This window comes from Leptonychotes weddellii, chromosome 6 (genome assembly GCF_054177405.1).
Source record: "Leptonychotes weddellii isolate Sample4059 chromosome 6, ASM5417740v2, whole genome shotgun sequence".
Lineage (NCBI taxonomy): Eukaryota > Metazoa > Chordata > Mammalia > Carnivora > Phocidae > Leptonychotes > Leptonychotes weddellii.
In genome coordinates this window covers 132,982,499-132,990,394 of record NC_138374.1, presented here as the reverse complement: position 1 = coordinate 132,990,394, position 7,896 = coordinate 132,982,499, and the positions used below count along the sequence as shown (strand labels likewise).

General features: G+C 45.5%; 1 protein-coding gene across 10 annotated transcripts in view; it reads left to right on the top strand.

Annotated features, from left to right (window-relative positions):
• NOS1AP (nitric oxide synthase 1 adaptor protein) overlaps positions 1 to 7,896 on the top strand; it is a 255,913-nt gene that overhangs the window by 190,422 nt on the left and 57,595 nt on the right. The window lies entirely within an intron of this gene.

Sequence of the window (7,896 nt, the reverse complement as noted above, 5' to 3'; positions counted from 1 at the left end):
TGGGCTCTTGTTTTTTGGGAGATTTTTGACTATTGCTTCAATTTCCTTAGTGGTTATGGGTCTGTTCAGGTTTTCTATTTCTTCCTGGTTCAGTTTTGGTAGTTTATACGTCTCTAGGAATGTATCCATTTCTTCCAGATTATCTAATTTGCTGGCATAGAGTTGCTCATAATATGTTCTTATAATTGTTTGTATTTCTTTAGTGTCGGTTGTGATCTCTCCTCTTTCATTCATGATTTTATTTATTTGGGTCCTTTCTCTTTTCTTTTTGATAAGTCTAGCCAGGGATTTATCAATCTTACTAATTCTTTCAAAGAACCAGCTCCTAGTTTCGTTTATCTGTTCTACTGTTCTTTTGGTTTCTGTTTCATTGATTTCTGCTCTGATCTTTATTATTTCTCTTCTGCTGGGTTTAGGCTTTATTTCACATTGGCCCCATTGTGCATATGAAAAAACTGATGTTGAAAAACCTTGAATATTTTTGCCCAAGATCATACCCTACGTAAGGACACCTGTGTGCTGAGGTGTCACCTGGCAGAGAAGCCAGCCTCCTTCCACTGAGAAATGAGAGCTAGAGAAGCATCTTCCCCAGGGAGCCCTTGGGACCTTATGACTCATTTTGAAACTCCATCCCTGGTAATTGCTAGTATGGGTTCCCCTCCAGCTGGCCTAGAAAAGAGGTGATCTAACAGGTCTTTCCTCAGTCTGATTCTTCTGATGCCGGGCTTGAGAAAGGGAAGCTTCCCATCTTGTTTTCTCTACCCCCTCCTGGTGTCTGTTTCAGGTGTGCTTTTGATTCGGATAATCACAGCGTTCATTTATGTCGCCTCAGGCAGATGTGTGCACGTTCACAGCAGTCAGCCTTTGTGTCGTTTGGTTCCTGCATGGCCGGCCCCTGGTATTTGAGTGTGCTCACACCACCTTGCTCTCTGCGTGTTTCTCTCTGTGTATAGAACTAAGAGGGGCCGAGTGCAGACATGCCACACTTGTCTTCAAGGAAATGGAACAGTCTGCAGATTTGGGTGATGGCCATCCTCATCAAGGTTAAGAACTGGAGCTCTTGCCCAGTAGTTGAGGGTGTAGAAAAAGTCATGGCTGATATTCAGTCGTGGGCACAGGTAGAGGTGCAGCCTGACATTCTCAACTCATTCCTCAGTGTCTGTGCCTGCCCTCTGTGGTCAAAATGTTGACTTGTCCCCTCCACCTGCAAACACATTGACTTGCACTGGGTTAGTGTGCATGCTGGAAGGAGCCCTTGGCCGAGAAGAGAAGACCTGGGTCCTCGTCCTGGCTCTTCCCTTCCTGGCTGTGGCGTCATGGGCAGGTTATTTTGCCTCTCTGAGCTTCAGCTATCAAGAGTTGGATCAGGTGATCACTTTCACTTCGCCCTCTGGAATGCTCTGCACCAGCTCTGGAACCATGCTCTTCGCTGATCGTGTGTGTGGGTCACCTGTCCTTACTTAGGTCCTTGAGAGCCTCCTGGGTTAGAGACAAAGCAGACCCTAGAGGCCAAGTGGGTTTATGCGTTGTTGCCTCCTGATCCTCTCGGGCAGGATGGGACCCCCCTGCCTGTCTATGCCTGGTGAATGGTGGGATGCTTCCTGGCCGGGGGAGAGAAGCATGTTTATAGGGATTCCCTGCTCTCCCAAGAACTTTTTAAGGGCAGGGGCCATTGCTGTAAGGCTAGCACTTCCTCGGGCACCTGGCCTGTGTGGTGTGTTTTCAATTATTGTGGTTGTTGGCTCGCTGGATGAGTGAACGTGATTTGTGATGATGTCCTTAAATCAGGAAGAACTAAGTACTTAGCAGGTGGATCAAATGAAGTCTCGTTTGTTACTTTTGGCTATCACATTTCCTCCCTCTTTCTCCTCTTGTCAACTTGCCTGTTTGAAGACACAAGGAGAGCCTTTCCTGAGCTTTGAAAGGCCCCAGTGGGAGTCGCTCACTTTGGTGGTATTCTCAGTCGGACTTGCTCAGTGACTTCGGTCTGTAGGGGCTTGATTCCAGGGTATGCCATAGCCAAATATTTTGTGATCATCTCTCACTGAGATGTAAAAAGTATCTTTTTGGTTATATTAACAAGCATCTAAAAATGCTGTCCTCTTGAACCGAAGCCGGCAGATAATGAATCTCAAATTCCTAGGACTCTTTGTTGATATTTGTGGTGTGAACCCCACTATTAAGTGGCTTTGTCATCGCCCAATCATTACATTTTCTTCATCTCCCAGCCAGGCCCAAGTAATTGGCTTTGCTGTGTACATAATAATGATCATTTATTATAATCCTGGAATCCCACTACCACACTATTTGCTAGGGAGTGGACTTCCGAATAAGAAAGATTAGTCCTGGGGCGCCTGGGTGGCTCAGTTGGTTGAGCGACTGCCTTCGGCTCAGGTCATGATCCTGGAGTCCCTGGATCGAGTCCCGCATCGGGCTCCCTGCTCGGCGAGGAGCCTGCTTCTCTCTCTAACCCTCTCCCCTCTCATGTACTCTCTCTCTCTCTCTCATTCTCACTCTCTCAAATAAATAAATAAATCTTAAAAAAAAAAAAAAAAAAAAAGAAAGATTAGTCCTGAACTTCGTCCAAAGGATTTTTCTATGAAAGGATCTGAAAGGCCTCAGTTTCATGTGATTTCTTTTGTACACCAATAACTTAGTTGGGATCTCCTAACATATTCTAGAAAGTTCCATCGTTCTCATTAACAACTATTCATTGTGTGTCTGCCGTGTTCAAGGAACTGAGTGGGATCCATAAGGGTATTAGACATGGACCCTTTCCAGCAAAATTATTTTTAGTGGCATTATCTGCATACGTAGGTTTATTATAGCTCCAGAATTGCATTAGAGTTATTTATCTCTTTCTTCCATGGGCTGAGCCTTTAGGCACAGGGACCATGTCTTTTCTCTAATCCTATTTCATCTGTTTGGGAAGGTAGAAGACCAGAGGGACCAAAGTAATTACACGATAAGATGGTAATGAGAATAGCTAACAATAGTAGCTAACACTAATATTGAGCACCTGCCATTTGCCGGGCCTGTTTGATGCTCCATATACTTATTAAACGGTCATAACCATCCTGTGAGGTAGGTACCATTCTTATGCTTGTTTTGCGAAAGAAGATTGAGCACCTTGCCCAAGACCTCACATCCCATCAGAGGTGATGTCAAGGTCTGAATCTGGTCTGACCCGCTCAAATAAGTAGGTTCTTCCCACCACAGTGTTGCGTGTGTATACTCATCTCTTCTGGCTGCTTGGAGAAAAGCTACTGTAGAGGAAATGCCTAATTAATTAATCTGAAGTCTTCTAACTTCTAGCCTGTACTCTGTAGCTGGGATATCACATGGCAGGAGAACTAGTTTCCTGCCCAAAGAGTGGCATTAGTTTTTCTGGAAACACAGACCTCAAATCTAATTGGGTAAGAAAAGGAGGCAGTTAGGATTGTAGAACCAGAATTTAGGAGAAGGAACTTCAGAAATGATCTAGTCTGCTCCCATGGATGATTAGATTTTGGTAACAGAGGACACGAGAGGCCCAGTGACTGTCCCAGGGTCGCCCACACAGTTACTGATGGAGCCAGGACTAAACTTTGTCCAGTCTTCCTTCTACCATGTCACGTTTCTAGGCCCTCTTTATTTTCTGCTCATTTTAAAACATGCACATTAGGAACTTTGTACACTGTGTGAGGATTTATGAGCACTTCAGTTTTGAAATGTGTTTTCTGTATCCGTAGGTGATGCCTGAGGATGAGTGATAGCTGTATTTTCAGACTAATCCTGTTCTGTCTGGAAGCATGGAGAACTTGTAAAGCTGAGTTAATAAGGTCTTTGCAAGGTTGTGTTGTGTTGTGTTTTCTGAGAAGTCCCCATTGCCGCCAGGAGCATGAATAATGGTAAAGCTTACAGACTCTGTGATGTGTCTAGGAAGTCAGTGCCAATACAAATTCTTCTCCACTTTTGGCTTCCTGAGGAAGAGCTTCAGAGATGCCCTGTCCATTTCTGGGCTCTAAGAGGAGACAGGATGGCTAGGATAATTATCCCAATTCTCTCTTCTGATTTTGGCACTGTTCCAGGCAGACCTACGTCTGACCTCGTTCCCACATCACATTCCCTGCCGGCAGATTTTGGAATGTCAGAATGGCTGTAACTTTCCGTGGAACACTGGACATTTGCACTCATTAGATAAAGGACATGCTTACCCCATTCTGTGGTCTTCTAAGAGCATACCCTGCAAGCCCTTGACCATTTGCAGGCGGTGGAGACTGACATTCTCTGATTATATCACTTGGAGCGGCAAGGAGAATGTGGCACAGAGGTATATGAGTTGGGTTTCATCACCACCGGGCTAGGTGAACTTGGCGGGGGAAGTAAGTGAACGTCTCTGAGCCTTAGTGTGTTTATCTTTTAAGGTTGCGATCAATTTTGATAACATGAAGGAAGCATTATAGAAACGTTATCAAATGAAGGGAAGACTGGAGAATTTTTTGTGAGAATAGAAAAGGAAGTAGCTAAAAATGATTTGCCTGTATCTTTTCTTTCTCACTTTGTGTTATTCCAAGTCCTCCAAAGAGCACATGCCAAGATGGGATTCAGTGCCTGTGAGAGAAGATGGGGAGGCCCTCGGCGAGGCTGGGGTAGCTGTCACATTTCCGTGTGGGTCTGACTGCAAGGGAAGGAGGGGAGGGCGGGAGACCGTCTCTTAGATGGCAGTGTGCTCTGAGGAAGGTGTGGCAAGGCTTTCAGGGAGTCCTGAAGCCAGAGCCATGTGTGGGGGGCCTCCTGTGTCTCCCAAGGATGGGCCTGCCCCGGCATCCCTGCACACTCCTCAGCCCAGAGCAGGACCTTCACTACACTGATGGTGGGTTCCAGAATGCCACAGGCGGGACCCTTGGTTGAACTCCCTGTAATTGGAGGTCTTGGGGCACGTTCTTGTGACGACAACTTCCTCTCTCCAGAAAGTTTCGACTAGCCAATAATGTGACGCAGAGCCTTCCCTCAAGTTAAGCTGCTCTATCGTGTTGACTTTTTAAATTACCTTGGAGTAAGGAATTCATAAGAAGAGAAGGGGAGGGGTGACTGGTGAGGGAAGGAAAGGCATAGAGAGAGACGGGGTTAGTAACCTCTAGTTCAGAGGCCTCCTGAAAGGCTCAACCATGCTGTGAGTGTCCTTGGCAGGTGCAGAGGGGACACTAAGGAAGGAGTTACGGATGTACGTGTACAGGGTGGGAGTCTGGCAGAAGGCCAGACAGTCACCCCTAGGGCACTCCCTGTCCACTCCCATTCCTTTCTATCTGCGGACTGGTGAGGGGGTAGGTCTCCATCTCCCTGGGCCTCGCTGATGGGCCTCACTGCTGTCACCACTTGGGCTCTCCGTGGTGCTGGTGAGGCCCCGCCTGAGCCTGGACCTCAGGTTGAAGGAGGCTGAAGCCCAGCTCGTTCCGTCCTGCTGATCGTCCTGGGCTGTTGGCGGTAAACATGGCCGTGAAGCGCTCTCTGCCTCAGAGAGGTGCTGACAGCTTCAGGGATGCACCCCTCTCCTTCCCTCTTCTCTTCCCCTTGCTTCTCCTCTCCCCTCCCACCTGGACTTGAAATGTCTTCATTTTCGGGTATATCTTGGAGACCACAGCCCATTCAGGACACTGGGTAGCAAAACTGAAAATTTCCTCATGTAGCTTCCAAGACTCCCAAGCCCTGTATTTCTAAGCATTTAAACAAACAATGGTTTCAGGGATAAGTGGGAGCTGTGTGAGCTTCTGAAGATCATGAAACTAAGTTTGGCTGTAGGTATTGTTTTTTAATAACATTGCTATCCCATGGTTGAAGCCAACTTTGATTTATAACCCCATGAAGATGGTAGGTCATTAGTTTTTCTTCCTGTTTTCCTTCTCTTATTAAGAACATTTTTTTTTCCTAAAATTTTTTCCTTCAAAGAATATTTATTTCCATGTAGAAAAGTGAGGAGAGGGTGATTTGTGTGTGTGGCTTTTGTTTTGAGTTTTTTTCCTCTAGAAAAAGAGGAGGTATGTGAAATGATTTCAGAGGAAGAGAGAAGAATCAAATTGTTCTTAAGATCCGCCAAGCTTCCCTGTGAGTTAACACTGTTCATGGTACCATATTGATGCTCACTTGTACCAGAAAACATGCACTGATCTATAAATCAGAACTTGGTTCTCGTCCTCACCAGGCTGTAAACTAGGGGGACACCTTGCTGAGGTCTCTGCACTGCTCAGGGTCTTATTTGAAAGACGGTGGCATAGAAAGGATACTGGAGAGGCCACTCTACCCCAGACCCTTTGACTTATCTTGGTCCCTATTTTCGGATCCCTTCATCAATTTAATGGATGCATCCAAGGATTCCTGCGAAATCTTTAAAGGGAGAGGACTAGATTTTAATGCAATTTTCAGAAAAGGAAAATAAGTAGGTGGAAAGTTGTTTATTTTTTGGTTAGGATATTCTCTAGGGGTGCAGGGTATCTCTTTTAAAAGTATTTTCTGAAATGTTGAGGTTTCATTTGAAAATCACTTGCTATAGAAGAAATGAGGAAAATCTCAAATGAATAAAAGAGAATCAAGAGATGGCAATACCGAGATGACAGATGTTGGAATTATCTGACAAGGATGTTAAGGGCGCCATCATTAAGATCCTTCCATGAGCAATTACACTCTTGACACAGAAGAAGTAGAAAGGCGGGGCGCCTGGGTGGCTCAGTCGTTAAGCGTCTGCCTTCGGCTCAGGTCATGATCCCAGGGTCCCGGGATCGAGCCCCACGTCGGGCTCCCTGCTCTGCGGGAAGCCTGCTTCTCCCTCTCCCACTCCCCCTGCTTGTGTTCCTGCTCTCACTATGTCTCTCTCTGTCAAATAAATTAAAAAAAAAAAAAAAGTTTAAAAAAAAGAAGTAGAAAGGCTCAGCAAAGAAATAGAAGAAAGAAGAACCAAATGGAAGTAATAGCATTAAAACCTACAACTGCTGAAATAAAATCTAAATGAATGGGCTCAACAGCAGAGAGGAGGTGCTTTCTCCAAACATTGCTAACTGAACTGACTTAAGACTTTGGGCAGGATATGTGGTCATAAATATAGATGTGGTTTAATATTTAATTATTTAATAATTATTATTACAAGTTGCCCCCAAATCACACCATCTTTGAAACATCCTATTTTGCTGTTTAAAGAATTCTCATGGTGAACACTTATACGGCGTGTTTAAAATAGGCATCCAAGTGATGAGTTACTTTGCCTCTAAAAAATCTCAGTGTGTCTGTTGGAAGCTGGCCTATGTGTGCCAGGAAGGCGATTATAAGGCAGCTGAAAATACGACCAACCAGTCCTTGCTGGGCTAAGAGTATCACCACTGGAATGTGGAAACAAAGGTATCTCTGCCAGTCCCACCACCTGTGAATCAGTAAGGGATTCAGGCCGGAGGACCAGGTTTCAAGGGGGACACTGGCAAATGGCGTGGGTGCAGACAAGGTCAACTAGGATAGTGAGCAGTCCAGAAGACTGGTCGGGTGAGGAAAGAGTGCAAAGCCTGGGATTATTTAGTATAAAGAAGAGGGTCTGGATTGGCTGTATTTCTACATCTGGAGGGTTCTCATTTAGAAAAAAGATGGTCTCCTCGTGTCTGTGTTTGCTCCAAATGGGCCATTCCTACATTAAAATCTCACAGGGCAGTGCATTCTAGGAAGGCAGCTTTTGAAAAACTAGTTCTTGAAACAGAGTTTTCTTGTCTGTAAAACAGCATCTGGTGTTAAATGCTTGTAAACCAGTTGAAAATCCACCTCTGTGGGCTGGATTGGGATTGACTCAGACTTTGGGGATGAAATGGCCCGCGTGGGTGGTGCTGTCTGCCAGGTGTGTACGGGGTTGTGTGTGAGTAAAGCTGATGGACACACGCTGCT